General features: G+C 37.5%; 2 protein-coding genes and 1 pseudogene across 3 annotated transcripts in view; 1 reads left to right on the top strand and 2 right to left on the bottom strand.

Annotated features, from left to right (window-relative positions):
* LOC119905742 overlaps positions 1-3,500 on the bottom strand; it is a 60,188-nt pseudogene extending 56,688 nt beyond the window's left edge.
* The window catches only part of LOC119910112 (nucleotide-binding oligomerization domain-containing protein 1-like), a 1,078,472-nt gene that overhangs the window by 1,024,029 nt on the left and 27,415 nt on the right, over positions 1-27,028 (top strand). The gene's annotated exons all lie outside the window — the stretch shown is intronic.
* Positions 1-27,028, bottom strand: part of LOC119903097 (NACHT, LRR and PYD domains-containing protein 12-like) — a 242,149-nt gene that overhangs the window by 193,687 nt on the left and 21,434 nt on the right. The gene's annotated exons all lie outside the window — the stretch shown is intronic.

Raw genomic sequence — 27,028 nt, 5'->3', positions numbered from 1 at the left:
TGTGGATTAAATGAAGCATCGATGCAAAGAATGTGTTGATGCTTTTAAGTAGTCGAATTATTAGAATTTTGATAATAAATCGTTTCAGCCCTAGACCGATCCTCCTGTCAACGCCAAGGTTACTCTACTCTCTAAAGATCAGACTGCGTTTCATTGTAGAATTATTTCCTTTCTGACAGTGTTAATAAGATGTTACTGCTCGTCGGGACGAATCTGTCCTTTCAGATGTTCTGTAATGTTGCTCATATTAGAAAGTAACTTGATGTTGACTTACTCTCTTCCTTTGAAATATAGTGGTGGCTCCATGGACACGTCACTTTTGAGGGACACACAGCTGGGTTCAGGTTCAGGTTCAGGTTCATCCGCTCCAGGAATGTTCCTGTTAGACAGAGAGGAAGTTCAGTTTTTAGTCTTCGGCCACAGAAGCTGCTGGAGAAACTAGCAGCTATCAACAACAAAATGACCAACAGAGCAAAGTTCAATAAAGTCTGAAGCTCTTCACACTGAATGTCGTCAGCTCTCTGCTCATCCTGTTCATTCATTCCTTGTCTTTGTGGGAGAATAAAAACACTGTAAGGCCTCCAGGACTAATGTAATCTGACATGTTCCTCTATGTGGAGCCAAGACTCCATAATGAGAATCTCTCTCACTGTTAATCCTCATCGTACCCCATGTTTGATGATGAATCACTTCCCCACAGATCTCTGTCTTTGTCAACACATTTTCTATATAAGACAAGTTATTTGACTGTTTGCTGTAAGAAGCTGCATTATGCCAACAAAGTGCATTAATGATGAAACCCTGCTGCCATGCTGACTTCAAACTGTGCTGACTGAAAATCCTCTCTCACCTCTCATGTTCGATCTCTCTCTGAGGGTCTCCCTCCTCTTTGTCCTCACACTGACTCATGCTGCTGAACTCACATCCACATCAGCTCGCACACTTTCACCTGGAGAGGAAACACAAATCAAACAAATCAATAATTCATCCAAAATAAATATTAAAAACTTTACTTATTAATAATCCAATATATTATTCAATCCTCCTGAGAAAGACACACATAAAGCTCATTAGAACAATGACTTTATCTCTTAAAATCAGTGTGATTTCCACGTCACTGCTGTGTTATGATGTTGATAACACCAGACTCTATTTATCGATGCCTGATCAGAAATATAGGGGAGACCGGGTATGTTCTCAAACTTTTATACCAAGTACCCACATTTATTTACTACAAATGGCAGCAGTTCACTCTCTAATGTTCTGTAGGGAGGGTGACGGGGCGTTTAAAATGTTTTGTGTTACAACCTTTTTATATACAGTCTATGGTTCCAGCTGACATTCTGCAGTTCACTATTGCAGCACCAGGTGGCGCCACGTGCTTTCTAAGCACCAGTAGAGGAAGATTTCAGCCACATGTGACTCAACAAGGAGTGAACTGTGTCTCCAACTTGCAGTAAAGTTTCATCTCACTCGACAAGTGTTCAGAGGAGCTGGATCTGATTTGTCCTCGCTGGTTTGAAGCAGCCTGTGATTATTGATCTGCACCTCAGATCATAAATGTTGATTCTTTGGACTAGCTTTTAACCTCTAATAATGTTATACTGCACCTGCTGATGTTTGTTATTTATATGGTTATACGCTCTAATGGATTTCTACACTGCATGTTTTTATCTACATTTCATTTATTTTGCCAGTTATGCATTTTATCTGTTTTTAATATACATAACTTCTGGTTTGACTGTAAAGTGTCTTCAAGTGTCCTGAAAAGCGCTATAGAAATAAAATGTATTATTATTATTATTAATAATTCCTCTGATCACAGATTGTGAGAAATTTATTTATTTCCAGGATAAAAACCCCTTGAGATGTACCATCTCGTTTTCGAGGGGGTCCTGACCAAAAACACACAATATATACAGCAAACATCAAACACATAATAGTAAACATTTCAAGAATACAAAAAAACAATAAAAATAAAAACACATTCACTCATGTACCTTGCACATGCCACAAACTCTAGACACCAACACTAATAGTAAAACTGTAGAGTATAACAGTAAGTAACAATAGTTAACTAACAGGAGCAGTCTGTTGTAAGGTGAATGATAAGAGCATCCTTAAATGAACCTAGATACTTCAAAGAAGTAAAACTGGTAGATTGTTCCAGTCTCTAGGAGCCTTAACCCTAAATGCTTTTTTTCCTATTTCTAGTGTAGTTTTTGGAAGAAGGAAAAAAAGATTGTTATTGCTTTTAAGATAATAAATATGATAAGAGTTATGCAAAATGATAAACACTTAAATAAACAGGATACTGGTAGCAGTGTATCTGTCTTCTATTATCAAGAGAAAGCCACTGCGGTTGATTGTACATTACACAATGGTGGGTTTGAAAGTCACAATTCAGAATGAATCTGCACAAACTATTAAATTTAACATTAACTTTCATAAGATCAGCTTTTGAAGCATTTTGATACACAATGTCTCCAAAAATCGATAACAGGCAATAACAACTGAGATACCAGCCTCTTTTTTTACATGGTGAAACAGTTCTTTGACCTTTACAAAAACCCAATAGAACAGCCAATCTTATTACATATATAATCAATATGCTTTTTATATGATAATTCAGAGTCAATCCATAGCCCCAGATATTTAACACAATTAACCTCAGTAAGTAGGGCACCATTTGATGTGGAAATTGAAAGATTACTAGTAGCAGATTTAAGCCTTTGTTTTGTTCCAAACAACATGATGTAAGACTTTGAATGGTTAAGAACTAATCCATTTATAGCTAACCAGTTTTGTATCGAATCAAAATCTGACTGTAAAGAAGCAGAGATCTGTAATTGGACTAGAAAAATAGAGTACTGTATCATCTGCATATAAATGAATATTCAAAGTTTTACATAATGATGGGAGTTCATTAATAACAGAATAATAGAAAAGAGAAGGGGAGCCAGTATAGAACCTTGTGGAACCCCTTGCTTGATATTAAGATCAGACTGATGCCCTTCAATAAACACGCATTGCTTCCTATCGCCAAGATACGCATGAAACCAAGCCAGTGCATTCTGAGTAAGTCCAATAGTTTGTAATCTTTGCAGCAATATCTGACGATCCACCAAGTCAAAAGCCTTGGATAAGTCAATAGAAATTATTTATTGTTTCTTGAAATCAACACCTGCTTTTAAACACAAAGAATAACTGTTCCCCCTTTAATTAGAACCAAATGACACTTTGTTCTCCAGGAAACTTCAGAGAAATGATCAGGAAATTAATAAAAAGCCAACGAGCTCTTCAGCTTTTATTAAGGAGGAAAACATTTTAAACATGTTACATTACCTTCAGATGTGGGTTCAGACGGAGAAAACTAACTGCGCCACAACCTCACGGAAGTCAAACTAAACTTTGAGGAAACACCAGAGAGGCCCGCGTGAGAGACACGTTTTTTTTACAGAGAGTCACATCCGGCCTCGAAGCAACCCCCCTGTGGCCCGACACATAATCTAAAATAGATGACAACAAAAGTAAACTACATGTATAGTGTCTGGAAGCAGCAAGAGTGAGCTCTATCGTTTCCTTCTTATCTTTGTTGAGTTTCACATGCGCTGTACCAACCACTGCTAATCAACATAACTGTCGCACCTGCAGCCTCTGTGTCTCTGCAGAGCCTTGCAAGCTGTCTGTCTTTAGTAAGTGTTCAGCTTAGTTTGCCATGTACATTCAAATATGGCACACATAGGCTAAACTGAGCTGCTGGAGACAGAGCAGCCCTCCTCTCTACCAGCAGCAGCAGAGGGAGGAGGGGGAGGACAGGAGGAAGCAGTGAGTTGTTGATTATTTCTAAACTTCACTCAGTAAGTTGTTGTCTGGAATATGAGTTATATTACTGACATTTTAGATTTGTTTCCAGTGAGATATTAGTGACCTTGCTGTTGTAAATCCTGTTGCTGCTCTAAAAACAACATTTAACTACTAAAAAATATTTAATAATTTTTTCAAATAAAATATTTTTTCAAAGGCAGTTATTTAGTAATAAATAGGTCTGATAAGCATATCGATAAAGAACTGGACCAATAAGGAGTACCAATACAGGTGTGGCATTAAAATCCTAATGATACCCATCCCAACTCGTGAGAAAACGTCCGGCCCAATTGAAATTGTAATTGAATAGCCCTGCTGTAATACTTTGTACCGAGAGTACTTTAACTGAGAGTCGGTAACTGTGGTTATCTGGTCAGTTAAAACTGTTTTTATCTGGTTGTAGGACATCACTGAAATCATGGATTTTTTTCTCTAGTTTGACACCTTGAAATGAAATATCTTCTTTAGGGCTGAACATTTAATCAAAATCAGTTGGATCAGTGAGAAAGGTTCAGTTATCAGACGTTTTTTCCATCATCAGTAAAATAGAGACAGTTTTCATCTGAATGAATTCCAGTCAATCACTAAGCTGCTGTAAGTGTAACAGTCAGATCACAGCAGCTCAGTGAAGAGGATTCATAGAGAAATGTATCTACAAACGATACAGTTTCCAAAAATAAATTCATATTTATTAATTTTAAATTGAGTTTTTTCTTGAAATTAACACCTGCCTTTAAACACAAAGAATAACTGTTCCCCCTTTAATTAGAACCAAATGACACTTTGTTCTCCAGGAAACTTCAGAGAAATGATCAGGAAATTAATAAAAAAGCCAACGAGCTTCTGAAACCTGGTAATTTACTTGTTAAAAACTGGTTTAAAACTCAATCTGGACTAAATATTATAGCTGGTTCCTTCTGTGTCCCATAAATGCAGCACATGGTACTTAAACGCAGTAAGTTTCCACACACGTTTAGTGTTGTTCTTATTCAACTCTTTACATCCCAAATATTCACAACATGGCGGACATTTGTAACTTAATGGCGGCTGTTTCGCCTCCTTCCTCCTTTGTTCACAGTGACACTCAGAGCTGTGAGTTTGAAGAAATGAAGCATCGAGCGGCAGATTTCTGCTGTTTCTATTGTAACTAAGATAACGACAGCTTTTATTAAGGAGGAAAACATTTTAAACATGTTACATTACCTTCAGATGTGGGTTCAGATGGAGAAAACTAACTGGGCCACAACCTCACGGAAGTCAAACTAAACTTTGAGGAAACACTCAGAGAGGCCTGTGTGAGAGACACGTGGTGTTTCTCAAAACCAAGAAGAACATTGTGTTCTTGGGGAACCAACAAGCACACAAAACGCTGCTGACGTTTTGAGACAATGTGTTCTTTCTGGTATTGCACAATACCCCCAGCACAGAGGCCGCCTGCATTTCTCTTAATCGCCCTAATTATTATAACAGCCAGGTTTTGTCCCCCAAAACAAAAAGCTCAGAATCGGGTTAACTGTAGGTTTTAACTTCACAAGATATATTTGCTCATAAATAAAAAAATATAAAATAAAAGCAAATACTGTGACCACAACTCTACTGTACACTAACAATGTAATATCTAATATAACAATATAATAATAATAGTAATAAAGCAAAGACAGTCCCCTTTCTTTCTATTTGTTTAATTTTCCAAAGTTTCACAAGACCAGATTTTTTTTGTACATCACTATTTTTCTGTACATCATCAAGATGTCCCTTGATTTAAGTTGATTTACCTTACAAAATTACTCAGAATGTAATGACAACTATCTCACAGCTGTGGGTCTTTACTCTGCCGTGTTGGCAGCAGTGGTCTGCATGTCTACTGAAGGCTCTGTGAGCTCATCTGGCTGGCCGGTTATCTGACCATTTATGCTGCCTTGTCAAAAAATGCTACTGTAGCACAAATCGATAGCAGGGTCTATAGAGTCGCTCTGCCCTATCAAAAAATGCTAACTTATGTGCTCCCTTTTTCAATCCCATATCCATAATACCAAGTTATAACTCACAGTGTTATGATATCTTCTGTTTTTTGATTATATTCTAACATAATTTCAGGGGTAGCGTATTCTGACTAATATCCCCTCTCAAATAATGCTCCCATTACAGAATCATTTTGTATCAACAATTCCCTTATCGATGCTTGGAGACATATTAACCCAAATTTAAAAGGGTACTCATGGGTAAGACTTAATGGAAGTTGTAAGTCAAGAATAGACTTTTGGTTGGTTACTCAGGAGATTTTAAAATATACCATATCCGCAGCTCCTACTACCGATCACTGTATTGTTACTGTTACAGTGACATGGAGGAAACATTTAGACAGAAATATTGGAAGTTTAATGCAAATCTTCTAAACGATGAATATTACTGTAATATGATAAGGAAAATGTTATCTTCAGTAAAGGCAAATGAGGAAATTGATTCTTATGGAAAGAAATGGGAATTCTTCAAATTTAAAGTAAGAGAATATTCAATTGATTATGGTAAAAGAATGAGAAAGCAGCAAAATGAATTAGAAATACAACTGATAAACGACATTAATGAGTGTTGTAAAAGCAATTTGTTAGATGATATAAATAAAGAACAACTAATTAGGTTACAAGCTAAATTAGATGAGTTGTATCTGAATAAAGCCAAAGGAGCATATATAAGATCCAGAGCGAGATGGCTAGAAGATGGTGAAAACACTTTTTTATTTAGACTCTAATTAGAATTTAATTAGACTGGAAAAAACAAGACAGAAGAGAAATACAATGTGAATGTTAATAATACAGTTGTGACCAACCAAAAAGAAATAGCAAATGAAATATATAAGTTTTATCATAACTCGTTCTCAGACACTAACTCAGAAAAAATGTTTACAATATTACAACCATACATCCCTCAAATTGACCCAGACTTTAAAAGGACATGTGATTGATACTGCTATAAAGAAAATGGCTCTGGGGAAAAATTCACCAGGTCAGGATGGGTTAACTACTAACTTATTTTAAGTTTTTCTGGACTGATGTAAGATAATTACTCTTTGAAGCACTGAAAGAATGTTTAAACGGTAATATGTTACTAACAACAATGAAACAAGGTATAATAACATTAATCCCAAAGCCAAACAAAGACAAAACAATTACAGATAATTTAAGGTCGATTACTTTACTTAATGTTGATTATAAAATATTTACTCATGCTTTGGCTTCTAGGCTTAAAAGTGGTATGAAAATTGTGGTATGAAGTGGTATAAAATTGTCAGTGAAACACAGTCAGGTTTTCTTCAGAATCGCTTAATGCATAACAACCCCCGGCTTATTTTAGATCTGTTGGACTATGCATACTTGGTGGAAGATAACGGTATTATCTTATATTTGGATTTTTTTAAAGCTTTTGACAGACTGGAACACCCCTTTATTTTACAGACACTACAATATTTTGGGTTTGGGAAAAACCTTGTTGTTGAGGTTATTTCTATGTTGTACAAGGGTTTAAGTGCAGTCTTACTTCCTACAGGAACTACAAGAAGGTTGTATGCTGCTTAGTTGTACAATGGAAGGTCTATGCAATGTTACAACGATGCCTGTTTGTTTATTGAAAATGCAAATAAAGTGATGGGTAGAGAAAAAAAAAAAAAAAAAGTTTGTCCCAGAAGCCACTGCGCACAAAACATGATGATGTTTATCTGGACCACTCGGCCTTGAAAAAAAGAGCCGTTAAAAAAGGTGTCAATGTAGTAATCAGTGTCCGTTATGTGTTAATATTTACTATACTTATTAATATAGTATATTTATACCGTAATTCCTGTAAATACTTATTTATAATAGCCTAAAGATAATAATAAAGCAATGTTTCAATTCAGACCACTGTTCTATATTTTATTTCCTCCAAAGTGATTTTAAGTTTCACAAACCAAGAATATTCTGTAATGTTACATCACGAGCCAGATGTGTCTCGATTTAGGTTAAAACTTTACAACATTACTGAGAATTTATTGACAGAATAGCAGCGGTACGAACATTATCAGCTGTTGCTGGACACGTCTGCTGTGTTGGCTGCAGTGGTCTGTGTGACTGGGCCTGGGGGAGCTAACCGGAGCTAGCTAGCTATTCCTGACAGCCCCCCGAAGTATTTTCCTCTTACCCTTAACCATCACAGGGTGTGTGCCTAAAGTTATTGATTATATGCATGTCGACCGGTCAACCCTACAGCGGCGCCTTCGACCAACGTGCTATCAGATAGGTGTTGACGTGCAGCCGTGGTCGGCACTTATGGAGCTTCTCAACTCCGAAAACGTTTGAACACATTTCGTTTCGCTGCCAATTTTCGTAAAACTGCCGATATTATAAATCGTCCAAATACGGTCACTTCCGGGCACTTCCTGGTTGCAAAAAATCAACATGGCGGCGCCATCGGCCAAACTCGAGGCTTCAAAACGGCAGTCCACAAACCAACGGCTGACGTCACCATGACTACGTCCATTTCTTATTCCGCATTCGGGACCGGTCAGAACTGGGATATTTCCCAGTTGAAACCCACTTCAAAGCGTTCCAGGTGCATGGTGGTGCATGACGCCGAACGGGAATAAAAACCATGGCTGACATGACAAAGTGTGCACACAGTTGCACCCTCAGCAGTGTTTTAGGTGTTAATTAAAAGGATGGCTGCAACTGCAACAACTGACATAAATAGCCCATACGTTAGGCTACTAGTTAACTGTGTACCCTCTAGCTAGCCGACATCAGGTAACCCTCAAGTCAGTGTTGTAGGTTACACTTCCTAATGTTTTTAACAATAACTTTTATGCAGAGAAGATGACTTTATGAGATTCTTTACTGTAGCCAGCTAACTAATATGCAAAACATATTTCTACATCAATGTATGCAGAACAGGTTTTACTATATGATCGTATTATTTTAATTTAAATACATGCAAATATACTTTTTGTTGCCTTTTAGTTCATGGTTTACCATTTACAGTGTGTGCTTCCTTGGATGCTGACATTGTTTTGTGACGTAATTTAGCTGCTACTCGTGAAGTCGGGGTACAGATTTTTTAGTAGGAAATCTGACTTCAGGTGGCGTTCCAGGGTAGTTTTTCTAGTTAGAGGCCAAAATTTCCCAGTTCCGAGTTGCCTGGATTGCAGCATTATATACAGTCTCTGGTGAAGACATGTACCCAACCTACTCTGCCCAACAACAACTCTTCCCCAACAATCTTACTCCTCCTGCCTAAAGTGTAATTTATACACCTGCCACATGAACAGTGATGTGCAGCAGGTCTGTGGACCAGAGGTGGTCAAAAACATCCAATCAGTGAACCAGTACATCAAGTACTCACAACTGTTAATACTACACTGAGCAAATACTCTGTTCAAAGAAAAGGTCCTGCAAGTTTTACTTTAGTTAAACAAGTATTAAGATAATGACATGTAACAGTAAATGTTTCTAATTTAAATTACTTTATAGACTATTGGATAGGTTCATCTATAATATTCCTTCATATTTTACTTGTTGACCAAATATTTTTTGTGTAAAATCTGAATCTGCAAAGTACCTGATTACTTTTTTCACTGGAGTCATTAACTTTTGTTTTTCTTTCTCTGCTCACTGAACCAGCCAATAAAAAGTGAAGTACTTGTACTTTACTTGAATATGTTCATTTTATGTTTCTTTATATCCATGTGCAGATTAAAATGTTAGATACAAACATTTTACAAACTGATAACACATGATACTCGGTGACATAAGCAGCACATAAAGGTCATGGAAATATAAAATGAGTTTATTAATAGCAGATTGTTTTGTCAAAATCTTAATCTAAAAAGAAACAAAATGTAGATTAGTCAAGTCTCTCCCTCTGAGATGTACTGCAGTAGAAAGGAGCAGAAATACTCCAGGAAATTACTTAGTAGGCCGGAATTGCTACTTTACTTACTTTCCACTTCTGCAAGTTACACAAACAGATCGAGATAGAAAATGATTAAAGATGTGTTGAAAGGAAATCTCTTCAGATCAGATTTAAATTCAACTTGACATAAAGAAGCGACACTAAGTTACTTCCTCTTGGAGAGTTAGAGCTCATTTAGTGACGCAGTTACATATATTTTTATATTAGGCTACATTTATTTACTTAGATAATAAAAGGTTTAAGCCCTCTGTGCCTGCAGAGTCCACATGAGTCCTGCAGGTAAATCTCCTGACAGCATTCACCGACACTAGCAGCTGTTCTCCAGCGGCTGTCCGGTGTTAGAGTCTCAGACAGCGGGAGAGCAGCGGCTCGTCTCCGCCTCCTCCACAGGCTGCTTCAGGCAGGAAAAGCTGCCTTCACTCATCAGAAAGTGCAGCTACACAGTATCAACAGCTCCTGAGAAGAAACTAACTTTCATTCTGCTCTTATTTCGCTGTTTACATCCCAAATATTCACAACATGGCGGACATTTATAACTTATTGTGGCTGTTTCGCCTCCTTCCTCCTTTTTTTTTTTTTACAGTGAAACTCAGCTGTGAGATTGAAGAAATGAAGCATCCAGTGGCAGATTTCTGCTGTTTCTATTATAACTACGATAACGACAGTTTGTGTTAACGAGGAAAACATTTTAAACATGTTACATTACCTTCAGATGTGGTTTCAGACGGAGAAAACTAACTGTGCCACAACCTCACGGAAGTGAAACTAAACTTTGAGGAAACACCAGAGAGGCCCGCGTGAGAGACACGTCTGGTTAAATAATTTTAAAACTACAGTAAGATCACTATCTTCCAATGTTATGACAGATGTTGTCCTTCCCTTGAGATGATTGTCTTGTCTTTGAGATAGCCCTCCTTGCGTGTGATCTTTTGTAATTAATATCTCTAGTGAATGATGTTTTTTTAACTGCCTAAATGACTTACAATTAGCAAATGCTACAGTTTAGAGATCCCACCATGGTACATTCTTTGTCCCTCTGCTCCCTGTTACTTCTGTTGTTTCCTCTGCTGCATTTATAACGACTCCCACCACCTTTTTATTAAATTGGTCCCCATCTGATAAATCTTCTGATTAAACTCTCAAACTTCTCTTTACATAATTTGAAATGTGTCCCAATCTGCTCCATCTAGTTTCCACCTTTTTATTCTTGAGTTTTCCTCATGCTGTATCTCTACTCCGACCTTAAGTATTATAGGATAGTGATCACTCCCTCCTGATGATGTATTTAACACCTCCCGCGTTGTAATGCCTGCTACTCCCTGAGATTAAGTCAATTGCACTTTCTGTATTTTGAACTCTGTTATATCTGGTGCCACTTCCATCATTCATGCAAACTAATCCCTTACCCACGATTAATTCCTCTATGATTAATCCATTAGTATCTGTCTTTTTTACTTCCCCACCACTTCATAAACCACTTTATCCCGTGTTTGCCCACCCACAGTGTTCAGTGTGTCTATGTTTAATCTATTGCAAGGGTTAAAGTAATTAATTATTGTTAGTTCATCTCTTCCTGTCCGGCTTTTGACTACTATTGCTTCGTGCTCTTTTTCTACACTCATCAAACTAAACCTTGTCCCATTCAGCACAATCGTTGCTACCCCACCACCTTTTCCACCCCTATCATTCCTAATTGCTGTGAAACCCTGAATTACAAAGTCCCATTGTGGTTTTAGCCATGTTTCCTGTATGCATATAATATTGGGTTTATCTTGAAGGTTTGAAATAAAAAGCTTAAATTCTGTCCATTAGCAATTAGACGTCTTGCATTCCATTGCAGTCTAGTTAGGATCATGAAGATCCACCACCCCATGATGGTGCTTGTGAGCTTGGTGTTCCTCAACCTCCTCCCACACAAACCCCCTTGAAGTACTTTTCTGCTGCTTTAACTATTATTTTGATTTTTTTCTGTTTTCTTCTCTGTTTGCGCAGAGCAGTTTACAACATCGACCACAAACAGACAAACAAACTCATTTTTCCCCACCATCATAGTGATTCCTTGATTTTGTCACATGTTCTTGACTTTGTACATTCTGCACTAACGTGTTTATTGTTTGGTCTGTCTGGTTGCCAACCTGCTCTCTTGGTTGCTTCAGCGTATGGTTTCCCTTCTGATGTTTTAATTCTCTGTATTTCTGGAGCTCTAGCCTCACATCCCCTGTAGGCCGAGCTGTGTTCTCCTCCACAATTACATCTTCCACACCTTTGTTTGCCCTTACATACAGCTGCTACATGTCCATATGTTTCTCACTTAAAGCACCTCAGAGGGGGGGGGGGACATAATGTCTGACATCATAGCTCATCATGGCACCTAGATATACCTTAGATGGCAGCCTTTCCTCATCAAAAACATCATAACAGACAAGCTGTCACATCTTTCACCATTCCGTGTTGCGTTCAAGCGTTGTGCCTCGGCTACCCGTGCTCCTTCCGCATTTTCCTTCACTTGATCTACTGACATATTTGTGGGTATTCCCGAAATGACTCCTCGAACCTTCTTTGAATTATTGTTGATCAATGATCCTTGCACTCGCTTATCTTCAATCTTGTTAAGCCGAACAGCCTTCCCTTGCTGATCAGTGCAAAAAAACCATCAGTGCTCCGTTTCACATTACTCGTGAACTTTTCACATTGCCAACCAACTTGTTTATAGGTTTTGTTAAGTGAACCGGGTTCCACTCGCCAAATGAGGCTCCTGAATCATTTTAATTATTACTTTGTACTCTTCGTTTCTACCTTCTGTTGAAGCTAGATGTGGCTCATTATCGGTTTCCTCTGAGCTCTCATTTTGCTAACTCTTCCCCGTTTTCATTTCCCTTTTCCACAATTTTCCATTTTCCATTTCTGCCGCCACCTGTTTCCATTCCTAAATCACTTCCCTCTGCCATCCTCTGTCCATTCACAATCCGGTCGTGCCAGCGAGAGACATACCTACTGGAAGTTCTAAAGTAAAATATATGATAAATTGGTTAGCTAGCTCATAACAATGTTTATCGGTCTGATGCTCTGATTTAATGAAGCGTGACAGTTTTTGTTTTTGACAAGGTATTACAATGCACCTGTGCAAGCTTGGAAAATGACCTATGACTAATGGATTTATGGCGCGTTCGAGACCAGTCGGAACTGGGATATTTCCCAGTTGAAACTTCCGACCTCAAAGTGTTTCAGTTGCATGGTGGTGCATGACGCCAAATGTAAACCATAAACATGGCTGACCGTGACAAACTTATGTTTCTTTGGCAAGTTTACGCTCAATTAAACCCTCAGCAGTGCACTGGTGTGAGGCTAATTTAAAGGATGGCCATTTTATTAAAAACAAGTTATACATTACTCCTCAACTGTGTATCCTTCTACCTACATCAGTTGGTAATCCTCAAAAGTCAGCAAAAGTTGTGGGCTATATTTGTTTGTACATTTCTGGGCATTTTTCCTGAACAACTTTTGGGCAGAGAAGATGACTTTCAGAGATTGTTTGCTGTAACCAGCTACCTAACATTGACAACATATTTCTACATTAATGTACACGCAGAATAAGTTTTACTATTTGATACTAGTATGTATTATTTTAATTTAATACTTTACCTTTTAGTTTATGGTTTTACTATTTACAATGTGCGCTTCCATGGGAGCTGCTGCCAACACGTTCTCACTCCCGACTCGTCACATATTCGAGGCCCTTTGTCGTCGCTTTTTAACGACTCAGTTAGCCCTTTAGCATCAATTATTGACGTTTAGGGATCCGCGGTGAAGTTAGCAACGCTTAACAACAAACATATAACAATAATAAATATGCAACACCCGGTTAGACTTTTGTGACGGTTCTATCAACCGTCAACACCTAAAGTGGCAGTAATGGCTTTATTTTTCACTCTTTATAAATCACATTTTCTTTAGAAATATTAATTATTTTCACAAATGATGCCACTTTCCAATCTGAGTGCACGCATTTTGGTTAACAGTATTCATTTGAGAGGAATTGTTTAGTGATTTATACTTGTCCTTTGTATCTCCACATGCTGCTGCTGCCCAGTCAGCTGCCAAAGGGGCTGCTGGAGGTTGAGACGGCCTTTTATATTCCACCACAGGAAGTGGAAGAACCAACTACTGGCAGAGGGACTCTGAACTACAAAAGTCTTATAACAACACAGCAGCATGTGGATATTTTGTTTGTTAGATTAATCTTGGGTTTCAGTAGTGTGTGTTAAGTATTTTTGTCACGAGGCCCTGGCTGTGAGCTTGTGTGAGTGTTGTGGATGTCTGTCTGGAGTGCGTGTGGTGAGCATGTTGTTGTCTCACCTGAGACTCATCCTCAATCAGCGCACCTGACCTGTGTTCCACAATCAGCCACTGCCTAAATAGGAGGCTCAGACATCCAGTCCTCGCTGGATTGTTGAATCTCCATGCGTATGTTGTGTCAGCCCCAACAAACCTTAGAATCTGTCTTGCATCGTGAGAATCGTTTGCATTAATCTAACCTTTTCTCTCTCTGTCTCAGAAGACCTCCACGGCCTCAGCGAACTGCCAGCCAGTAAGCTCTCGGTTCTGCCCGCAGCCTGGACACTTCCCCGCTCTCGGATTTCCCCCCAAGCCTGGACCTGGGAGAGAGCCTCAGCCTCGATCCTCTGACTTCCCCTGCTCATTCTCTTTTGAATAAACTGTCTTAACTCAGAGCTGCGTTTGGGTCTTCTCTGCCTGAAACCCTGACAATTTTCTTATGGTTGGTTGTTGGGTTTATTTTGGGTCTTTTTTAATTGTAGTCAAGTTTTCTCCCCTTTGTGTTTGGTGTATGTGCCCCGCCCCCCCCCCTCATTTTGTGTCATTCAGGAGGTCAGGTTTGTTATGTTCAGAATTGTTGTGGTTTTGTTATGTTGACCTCAGTTTCGTTAAGACCCACTTTGAGTAATTCTGTTACTTTTTTTGTGTAATATGATTTGAAACTTTATTTGATTTGTTTGCTAAATAAAGCCTAAACTATACAAATCCTTGACCTTGTGTCCCTGACACTTAAATAAAACGCTAGCAATTTAAAACATTGCCATTTAGAAACGCAGGTTATTAAAGTCGTGAAACGTTGCAGTTTGGTTTAGGCACAGAAAATACTTGTTTGCTACTGGTTAAGGTTAGGAAAAGATCATGGTTGGGTTTAAATAACTACATGTCAGTTAACATGTGAGTTAATTAACGTCATTTATGTCATAACTTCCCTAAATAAAAATATTTAATGTTGACTTTTTGTTTCACATGGGACACAAACCCCAGTCTCCTGGCTCAAAGTCCGGGTTCTGGCCCTCTGTCCAACCCAACCACTTCCTTACTCGGTCTTTCCTGTTAAATATCATATATCAAAAACTGACACTGCAGGGCTTCCCCCACTGCATTGAACTAGTACGTCACAAACTGACAACTATTGCTCTTGACCACGACTCGGGACAACTTGGCTACAGTAAGTAGGCAGCACAGGAAACAGAACAACCTGCAGTGTTTGAGAGCGATGTGCTCATGTTTGTTTCTCTGTCTGCAGAATCAGGACCTGATGTGACCCATTCTGCGTCCAGACCTGCCAAACTGCTGCATTTATATAATGTGTTAATATTTCTCTGTTCCTCTCTCTGTGCTGGAGTTCTTTAAGAACTTGGTGGCTTGATCCAGATTATTATTAAATTGGTTGGATTTTAACAAGAGTGTGTTTATTCATATAGTGTATCAAGCTTATTACTTCTATATACGCTAATCTGATATTGGATTGGTCTGGTCTGGTTGTAAACTCAGGAAAGATTGTGACAATGGAAGGATTTAGCCGGAGTAGTGGTGATTACATATAGACAACATATTTCTGTGGTTTTTACATGGTTTGAATTTGGTTGTGGGTCCAGAGGGGTTTATATAATGATGATATACAGTAATCTAGAGGTGAATTTGTGCATTATACTTTGTCAATTAAAGCAAGCCAGGCAGCCTTCCGGGTTTGACGACGGCGCTGTTTTTAAATCGCCCACTAGAGGCTGCAGCGCCGCAATGACCAGCCTAGTTCAAATGAACGAAATGACACAAAAACCAGATTAGTTCATTTTAATGAACGAGATTTGGTGACTTTGAGTTTGTCAAAAGAGTCGAACTTGCCATCACTACTCTCAAAATGTCTTTTGAAAATGTTTAACAGTTGAAAAAGCATTTATTTGAAATTTTGAAAAGTAATGAAATGCGATAAGTTAAATTACTTTGATAGAGTAGTTGAACTAGGCTACTGATATATTTTAAATAGGGTAACTTGTAATCGGTATTACATTTCCATAGTGACCTTCCCAACACCGCCCACTGTTACAGGAGTTTAATTTTTGTGGAATGTTTCCATTTATACAATGCATGTGCAAGAAAAACAGTCTACATACGGGATAATTACGGTTGGTACATTTTTCTGCTTCCCATGTATTTATATTTTGGGAGATATGCGAGTGAAATACTCTGTAGAGCCCTGCATCATGCATCCTGGCAGCTGGTCCACTCGCACTGCTGTTCTTCTTGTTTTATTGGCTGGTGCCGTTGACTTCCCATCTCTGTTACAGCTAATGTTCTTATGTTACGTACTGCAACTGGCTTAAGTCTTAATTATTACTGAACAGAATAATATCAACAACAGAAAGTCAGCAGAGGAAGTAAAGACTTGTCAGTGAGCTATCAGGAGGAAAGAAGTCGATGTCAGAGAGGTGTACAGCAACAAAAACACAACTTTTTCCTCTTCAGTCCAGATGTTCTGCATCAAAGTTACACAAACAGCTGTTTTCAAACTTAAAACCTGATCAACAAACTCAAACCAGCAACACAGAACATGACATTAGTTCATTAGTTATAAAACTTGAGTATTATGACAATTCAAACATCTAATAATAACAGCCGAATTAAATGAAATCAATGAATAAAAATAAAAGTTCCAATAAGAAACTCAGTAATTTGATGCTGTTGACAAGATGTTCAATATTTAATTCCTGCAAAAAGATTTGAAAAATTCATTTGGGATTGGAAAGTTGTCATTTTCTTTTTAGAGCACAGTTATAAATACAATTGTTGTTAAATGAAGTGATTCAGCATCATCTTTACAAAATGTTAACATATTTAACTGAATATTAAACGTCAGGTTAAAGTACTAGTTACATGTCTAAGCTTTTAAAATTCACTCCTGCTGCTGTCGGAGGAAATGTTGAATATTTGGTCCTAATTCTACAAAACAACACCATAATTTAACTCTGTTAGCTTTAGTGGAAATGTCTCTCTCACTGAAGAAGTCCTTTGGATGAGGGACGAAACGTCTTCCAGTATCTTCAACCAAGTCCAGTTGCCCTTGATTTTAACCTTCGTTGGATAACTATGACCTGGATGGCTGAGAATCTTCATAGACGTCTCTCTCACTTTTCCCTTGTACATACTTAAAAAGTATCAACGTGTCTTCAAGATTCTGTTCAAAGAAGATTTCAGCATAATTTCAGTATCAATACTGACATCAATCAACCAATCAATCAGCTTTAAAATATCCTAATGAATATTCTCTGGATGCAATTTGTGGAAACTAAACATCATTTCTACCAGTGTCAAGAGAAACCCAGCAGCAGCCTGAGAGCAGTATTATAGCAGAATTGTATTGATGACTGCTGTTAGCCACACTGATACAGACGGTGATGTGTTCAACACAAACATTCATCTGGATGAACTGGATCGTTAAGGGACTCACAGAGAAATGAGTATAATCACTGCCCTACAGTGGTCACTGTCAGTAACTGCAGCACTGACAATAATTCTTATGTTTACACTGACATTATTCCACATTCACTGCATTATTTTAGCACTACTGTTCCTCAGGCCGACCATGACTCTCTATATGTTAACACAGAAATGATTAAACTGTTGTTTAATAATATGGACTCCAAGTGTTTACTGCCCTCCAGTGGTCACGCAAGCTCTCTTGTAAAATGACATCACCATCCGTAGGAAACCCCACAGACTGTTTTATAGGCTGCTTTATGTTTGCTGCGGTGATGTGGAGAAACTCTTATCTATAGCGATATCATCCTACAGAGACTGATTAAAAGCCTTAGGTTATTGTAGACCTACAGGTTTTTACAGTAAGCCTACTAATTGCTTTGAAATGTGTTTCATATTTTTTATGTGCTCCCCAGTCCGTTTCACACAGCCTGTCAAAGCCGTTAAAATAAATGCATTTAATTTTTCTTATAGCCTATATTTATATTGGAAGCAGTATGTATATAAGTTATCTCATATTTACTCTCGCCAATGCAATCTGAAACAATATGGTTATATATATATATATATATCAAGACGTGTACTAATGCAAGTGTGTCAGTCTGTCTGCAGAAATGTACTGACAGGAAGTCTCTGTTCTGCCCCACCTTTTGCGATGTGGGCGCAGGTAATGAGGTGAGTTTTCAGTAGCCTCGATGTTGAGATTCAACCATTATTTGAGCACATTTTATGGCATGAATGGATTTTTCATTTCATTGACATTAATTTAGAACAATGTTGGAACACTTAAGTGTGTTAAATACATGAATCTCATTTTTGAACTGACGAGAATTTTTTTAAAGTGATGTCGAACGATCACGATGGACACACAGCCGAGCTGAAAGACTGAGGCTGATATTTTCATACAGCTCATAAGAACACTTTTTATAGACTACGCCTTTTCATGTAGGCATTCACAGTGTCTGCGACTTTCTGCCTCCCTGTTTATTCAAGTGTGCTATTAGAATACTTGTTTTAAACTAAAAATAAGAGAGTGTGCTTTCAGTCTACTTTCAATATATATACTTAACAAAATTATACTTAAGTATACTTGGCTTATACTGACAAGTATACAGAAAAGTCTAAGTATATTTGGCATATACTTGTACTTAATCATTTGATCATGATATACTAAAGAAAAGTATTCTTTCTGAATACTGAAAGTTTAAGTGTACTTGGCTTGTACTTGTGTTTACTCTTGTAACCTTATTAAATAATCTAAAGGAGATGGCCCTTTGACTCCAAACACTGGCTCATTCACTGTAGCTGACATTGCATGACTGAAATGATCTCTCTCGTTTCGAAGTGGGGGTTCAGGTCGATCATACTGATAGAATTTGCCACCTTTGTGATAGCAAAAGTCACAGCCGTAAAAGCCATTAAACTGCCTTGTGTTTCGAAGCAATGGACGAGCCATCAAATCAGAGCTACCATTCAATCCCTTCAGTCTCTAATAATGAGGCCTCTTTAACAAATGGTGTTAGTAATGTTAACATGGACGGTTTACTTGGGCCAAACCATAATGCTGACATCAGAATATGCTTTTTCCTCACTTCTGGATCCAGTTCAATTACCTGACACTGAATTGGCCAAATGCTGCATTTTGAACTTTTAAACACTGGTGCGCCATCCCAATTCCAAATAAGCGTCAAGTCATCTTTTCCAAGAATGCCACTGTCACATAAATTTTGATACTCTTCACCAGACTGTATGTCAGAGAGGACCCCAAATGTTCTAGTTTTTTCATTAAGACTGACACCATGCTCTTGCAGAAGTTGCTTAATCTGTGCATACAGGGGCAACACAAGAAAATAAAAGCCATTCTTTAGGTTTGCATTGGCATCAAATACTGTGTTGCAAGAGTCACATTGGGAGGGACAGTCTGTGCTAATGCCAAAGTATTTAAAACAGCTTTCACAATAAAAGTGAACTTCAAATTTAGATGAACTTCAAAATTCTTTGTGGAAAATGTAATGTGAAGATGGGATCAGACCTGGAAACATTATGTTAAACATTTCCAGTAAGTGAGTAAGTGCCTCGCCGGTTAAATTGTGCCGTAACAGATAGGACATCAGCATCAATACACTTTCTCCTTTTGAGAGAGGTGCACCAGGATACAAGGGCTTGTCACCAGTATCTGCTGTGTCTTCACTGACCGAGAGAGAGAGAGAGAGAGAGAGAGAATCAGGACTATCAGTCTAGCACACTGTTTAATTTTAGCAAATGTAATTTTCTTGAAATGCTTGCCATGGATTATAACAAAACTGATAATACTTTCAACATATCCTATCAAGCTGCAATCCCAAAAGAAAGAGTAGCTACTAGGGCTGGACGATATGGACAAAAATGTTACATATAAAAAGTTGCATATCTTTCAATATCGCTAATTATCACGGTAAGTATCAAATCGTTGTTTCTTTTGATTTGTGCTCCTGAGTGAAAGTTGAAGAAACCTAATGGTTAATTGTGGTTTAAACTCTTCTTTATGGTCAACACGAGGCCAGACAGTGGATCAGTTCACAATTCTGAGGTAGAACCATCCATCATCAACCACTTATCCTGCGTACAGGGTCACAGGGGGAAGCCAATCCCCGCTGACATTGGGCGAAAGGCGGGGTCCACCCTGGACAGGTCGCCAGTCCATCGCAGGGCCACACATAGACAAACAACCAAAGCTCAAAGCTCAGTCCTTTTTCTTTAACAAAATAAACATCTTAATAAAAAAATAAGTCCTAATTCGTTTATGATTTAAGTAAACAAAATGAACATTTGTTATATTGTTATTGAAAAAAGTACATTGCGATAACTATAGTTTTATTGACCAGCCCTCTTAGCTATCTGTGTGTGTACCTATACGTTAAACTTTTGTAGAGCCTAATTACCCATACATGATGTGACATCAGTCCTAATGGTGGCGAAATATCATTACTAGTTCTCTTCCATACAACTGCTGTCATCACTCAGTTTAAAGTGCTCCCACAAAGCTAAGGGCTTCATTGTTTTCCCTTTGATGTGAACTGGAGTGTTACATTCACTGCTGTCAGTGGAGATCAGGCGCGTGGAAAAAAACTCAACAATCGAATCTCAAAATTGAAAATCAAATGTCGAACGGTCGAGTATTTGGAACCAGCCCTACTGAATTCCACATTTACACACAGTGTTATATTTAAAATAGAATAGAGAGCCTTGCACTACTTCCTGGTTCCTCAACTCTACCTCACACAACTATAAAATTAGGTGTCAAATAATGTAACAAAATCCTAAAACATGATTTCTAGGCAACGCACTGCGATTTCCCCAGGTGATTTAGACACAGCAAATAGCTTTCTATCTATCCATGGGAAATAGCTAGCCCATAGCTATTTTATATTGACTTTTAATGCACTCATTTCATGAACCGGACTTTTTTACATAAGCTATTACACTAACTACTAACACCATGTCATTGAACCACTTACTACATACCTCAGAAAATTCAGATGTGTTTTCTCCACTAGTGTTGCCCTCCATCAAATCTTCACTGTCCACATCGTTTTCATCTTCACTCCTTGCAGCATCAAGCATGTTTGCTTTGGAATCTGATAGTTCATGCTCGTTCTGCAGGTTAACAACGTAAAAAGATGACTTGAAAGACTTAATTTAAAGGGTAGGCATTTATTTAGTAAAGATAAAAACTGTGCAGTGCACATTTGTGTATTTACCTCTTCAATGTCAGTATCCAACAGGCTACTTGTGGAGGAGTTTTCATTGTCCACTTCATAATCTTTGTTTTCACTGTTGGAAGCAAAATTCAAGTCATCTTCTGTGTTTATTTGGTCATCCTCACTGTCGTTCTAAAAGTTAACAAGGGAAAGAGAAAAAAATAATTTGATGAATAAAATAATCTCATTGAATTTGTGCAGGTCCTCTGCTGCCACTGGCTTGGTGCATATTAGGAGAATGCCAGGAGTGGGAGAATGGAGTTAGGGTGGCACTGGACAAAAAGTAATAATGTCAACATAGTTGACAGGGTACATCCTCTGAGAAGCATGAATGTGCTCACCAATTTGCAGTCGGCCCAGCATTGTCGCCTTGGAGCAATAGGTTGGAAAGAACACATAATAACCAGTGGGGCTAAAACTGTGTAATTATGTATTTACCTCTTGAATATCAGTACCCAACAGCCCAGTTGTGGAAAAGTCTTCATTGTCTACCTCTTCATCCTCTTCATCTTCACCGTTGGATGCATTCCTCGTGTCATCTTCTGTGTTTACTCCATCTCCTTTATTGTTGTTCTAAAGGTTAACAAAGGAAAAAACATGAAGGGTAAAATGCCAAGGAACATTTCAAGAAATGACAGGCTTGTCTTGTACCGCAATTAATAGATATTAGATATTACTGTTTATGTGCAGGAAACTGTGATATGAGAATAATGGTAAACATCTATTTGACAACTTGAGGACAAAAATGGAATGCTTATAAATATGTCTATATTTATTTAATGAGGTAGCTAGGTCTGAAAAAAATCCAATTTTGATCAGCAGGAAATTTAATTCTAACTTAGATAATAAATTAATAGTTTTAGTCATTTACAAAGTAAAAATACCAAACATTAGCTGGTTATAGCTACACAAATACTAAGAATTATTTGCTTTCCCTTCTTTCATATCATTATAATATTAAAAAAATGTAAAAGCCTTTTCTGGCTGCTGATCTGATTCAGGAAGCTATTTGAAGAGATCATTATAGGCACTGGGAACTTCTGGTGGGTGTTTGTCATTACTATAACATTTAAATGATTCATCGACACTGACAATATTAGTTGCAGTGTCAGCCTGATCATCATTCATACTGACCACATTTAGGTAACTGCCATCACCATCCTCATTATTTGAACTTGAACTGCCATCTTCTTGGCTTCTCTGCATTTGAGAGACAAAGAGACGTTTCAGTCAGATAGCTATTTGTAACGTTACTGTTTGTAGACACTTCATTATGCGAAAACAAACATAATTGTCAGTGATAACATTAATTAATCTCCACAATGGCATTTGCGATATATTATTTCAAGGACAAAACCGTGGAAGTTGGAAAAATTGATTGGATGAGTGTTGAAGACCAGCAAAAATCTTCAAAAATGGTTACAGAGTGCCCCAAACTGGAGGATGAAGATGGATGGATAAATGTTAAGTGGAACAAAGGCAGAAAAAAGAAAGATGGTCCGGCCTTTTTTTCCTGCTAAGGTGTTAATGCTTGGGGTAAGTTTGCTAGCACTTAATCTGTCACCTAGCTTAATGTTAATGGTTAACTTCAAGGATTAGCATAACTGGGTTTGTTTTGTGTTTTTGGATACTAATAATTTAAAATTGTGGATAATGTTAATTTAATATTGCCAACAAGCTGTCTGTTAGGGAGAGCTTAAAGACATAGCCCAAAGACCCAGTCGGGATTTTAATTTGCTCAGTGTAATTTACACAAACTCTTTTCACAGACAACTACAGTGACCTTTGCAAGAAGAGGGAGGAATTCATAAAGGGTGAAGACATCTGGAACCAAACACTCAAGAGGAAGACAAAGCCAAACAGTAGGTGGATGAAGGATGTGGAAGAGGAGGACGAAAGGCCAACAAAACAGGTAAGTTAAGTTAGTTTCCTTACTCAATATTGATGTGAAGAAAACTTAAACTGAAAAGCAAAAGCATATTTAAATGTAATCAAGGTTTAGCATCTTAGTTTGCCATTTTTATGTCACTAATTACAAGTAATGCCATTTGTTTTTTTTTCACTTTTATGATTTCTTTATGGTAGATGCTTTATGATAGTTATGAAAGTTTGTAAATGTGGTAATATTTGATTTAATACTAGAAGTATTTCACCATTTCTGATAAATAAACATTTGTGATTCTTGTTTAACTGATATTTATTGATGGGGGGGTACATCATCACAACCTTTAAACCCTCAGAATTTAAACAATAATTAGCCAATATTAGCCTATTAGTGTTGGTCTGTTGTTTTGCCCTCCAGGTACCGCAAATGTCACGTGACTGAAAACTATGAATTAAAAAACTTGTCATTTTGACAGCAAAAGAGCAAAAGGGCAACCTGTACCTCAAAAGAGACAGCAGACCAAATGATTGAAGACCTGAAGAAGGAGCTGTTGGCTAAGCGAGCATCTTTAGAGGTAAATTATTTAAGTGATTCGTTAAAGTACTAGCTTGTATGTGACTTTGCTGGTAAAGAGGCTGGAGACTATTTAATCTTGTGTCTGTTACTGTAGAGTTTTTTTGTCTTTGTGTGTTGGTGTAGTCAACTTCTGAAAAGGAGTCATCAGATGAGGACCTACTGCCCAGGAACTGGAGTAAGGCACAGCTGCAAATTAAGGAACTTAAAAGAGAGAACAAGAGGCTGAAAGAAGGCAATGTTGAAGACATACTAGATGCCATGAGAGGTAATTTTATGATTTTAAAGAAACAAATAATTTGCCCTTAGACAAGATAAAAAAATGCAGAGAAAATAAAGCAACATGAAATATACCCACAATGAAAATAATAAAATATATTTCTTTCTATTTCCTCCTGATTACTTGGCAACCATCATCCTAATGTAATGGAGTTAAATGGGTACGTGTTTGTTGATTTCAAAGCAACCAAAGAATACCGGCCAGATAGAAAAATAAAAAAATCTTTGCATCACTGAAAGTCAAAGCCTGAAAATGGCAGTTTCGTACACTTAACTTAAAGACATTGACATTAAAGATTGCCAGTCAATTTGGACCAACACCTTCATGTTGCCTAATGGGTGAACGCTGACAACATTCCCCCAGTATCCACCAAGTCATATAAATTGGAAGGTTTCCTTGGTTCATTAAATATTAGTGAAAGCCTTCGAAAAAAAAGCACAAAATTGTCAAAAATTGTTCCTATTTTTTTTTTATTAAATATAATCAGATGGCATAAAAAACTCTTAACATGTCTTATATTAATCTTGCTGAAACCTGCAGACAATCTAAGCTTTTGCACCCTGGTCTTATAATCATTTATATCTTCATTCTTTTAACAGAGCTTCCGGTAGTAGTAACAAAGTTGAAAGATCACACAATTGAAAAAGTCACACAACAGACCTCAACTTCTGCATCCAACTGGTCGACACCAACAGCATCTGTAGACTCACCAGCTTCTGCATGTGTTTCTCCTGAAGTGGTGTCTGATGATATGGTAACTAAATCTCATACATAGATATGTCACAGTCCATGTGTCAATATGTTGATTATAAAATTTGTCGGTAAATCTATAACGACTTGGCAGTGACTATACACATTACCTGGAAAATCTACATATTCAACTGTGTGGTAAATGTGCATGTTAACTGGTTATTATGTATTGCCTAACCAGACAGGAAACCAAGGAGGTATTCCCACTTTTCCCACTGGAAAGGTTAATGTCAATGCAGACACTATACAGCCGTGTGGCAAGGTTCTCCCTTGCGTGGCACAGTAGCATTTTGCACTCTAATTCATGTTTTTTATTGGGAAATAAAACACCTCCCAGATTTCCTGTCTTGTCAGGGAATAATAACTTGGTTAATATGCACACTGCAGTGTTGATGAATACATAGATTTCCCGGGGAATGTGTATGATTGTATTTTCATAACTTTGTTGTGTAAAAACAATGTTAGACCAGTTACAATCTAAGTGATCAGTCTGTTATTTTGCAGGTGTCTCTTGTGCCAGGCTCTGATGTCAAAGTCCCTAGACGAAAGCTTAACTGTCTGCGGACTGCAAATCCATCGGTCTACATAGGGGACCTTGCTGTGCTTGTCTACGGCAGGGAAACACTGTCCTATTCAAGTTTGACGGGGAGACAGTCTGGGGCACACAAAGACATGGAATCCAAGCCACAACTCGATAACACAAAACTTGAAGCTATAGTTGGTGAGTGCATTTAATTAAAGGAAAATTTCATTAAAAATAAATTCCTAAGCATTACTCATACAGTTCTTTTTACAAAATGACTGTAGTGTTCCATGTTGGAGGTGACGGTGGTTCAATTACTGTTACCTCCAACATGGAAAAAAATGATACCTTTCAAACATTATGTGAAAAGCCTCTAATCTCTAAAAGTCGAATCTGGGATCATCAGTTCAGATTTGTGAATGTGGCAAACAAATTATGCAAACAATGCACACAAAAAGCCCACTTTGATGATGCCCTAAAAACGCTTACCCTAATCTATGTAAAGGTAGGCGTTTAAAGGACATTTTCAGTTACATGTAAATATAGTATTTTGCAGATTGCATTAATATTCAGAAACTTATCTGAAAAAAACAAAAAAAACTCAAGTTGAATTGTATATCCCTACATGCTCCTTTGACTGTTTATTGTGTTAATTCTGGATGGTAAATTTGGTGTGATAGAGAAATCAGTTATAAAGTAATGTTTTGATTTGTATTTGTGTTTTAACTCACAGGCCATGCTCTGTCGAAATTTCCTAACATCAGCATCCATGATGTGAGACGCATCATAAGAAAAAAATGCAACAACGAAAGCTACGCCAAGCAAGCTACTGCAAAGAAGACCGTATGAAAAGAACATTTAGTTTTGTGGTTCCTCTGCCATTTAACAGGGCAGAAACTAGAGGAGTACAACCTCTTTGTGGGGAGCTAGTGACCCTACATATGTGTTTATACTGTTTGTTGAACTGGACATCCAAAACAATATTTGTTTAAAACTTTGATTTGTAGAGAAAAAAACTATTTTCATTCCCGAGTTTTACCTTGTGTTCATGTATAGTTCGCTGGTTGTGTACATGCAAGTTAACATCAAGTCTGCATGCTTAAAGTACAGTTAATGGTTTATTTCAAGTATAAATACTATAAGCTAATTGGAAACTTAGTAGTATACTTTAAATGCAGAAACTAAAGAAGTACCACTGTTTGTGGGTAGCTAGCTATGTGTTCGTACTATGTTGTCCTTTGTTTGAACTGGACATCCAAAAGAATATTTGTTTGAAAACTTTGATTTATAAAGTAATTGACTATTTTGACTCCTGAGTTTGTCTTGTGAATATTTATATGTGTAGTCCACTGGTAGAGTGAGTTAATTACTGAGTTAGTATAAAAACTATTAAACTAGTAGTTTACTGAGTAGTATACTTAAAACTGTACTTTCATAAACTACAAATCCAGGCTAGAAGTATATAACTAGTAAACTAGCAGTATATCTATAAGTTCACTTGTAGTACAACTGCAGTACAAAATAAAACTTGGATGTAAACTAGTTGTGAACTCAAAGTTTACCACTCTTACACTTTAAAGTATACTTAAAAGTATACTTTTATATACTAAAAAGTGGGCCAATTTAGTCCCAAGAAGTATTAAATTAGTACACTTACAAGT

The sequence above is a fragment of the Micropterus salmoides genome, unplaced genomic scaffold, assembly GCF_014851395.1.
Source record: "Micropterus salmoides isolate LMB-PRFRI ecotype aquatic unplaced genomic scaffold, ASM1485139v1 Ms_hic_scaffold_1, whole genome shotgun sequence".
Lineage (NCBI taxonomy): Eukaryota > Metazoa > Chordata > Actinopteri > Centrarchiformes > Centrarchidae > Micropterus > Micropterus salmoides.
Note: the sequence above shows the minus strand (reverse complement) of the source record. Positions and strands in the feature narration are given on the sequence as shown.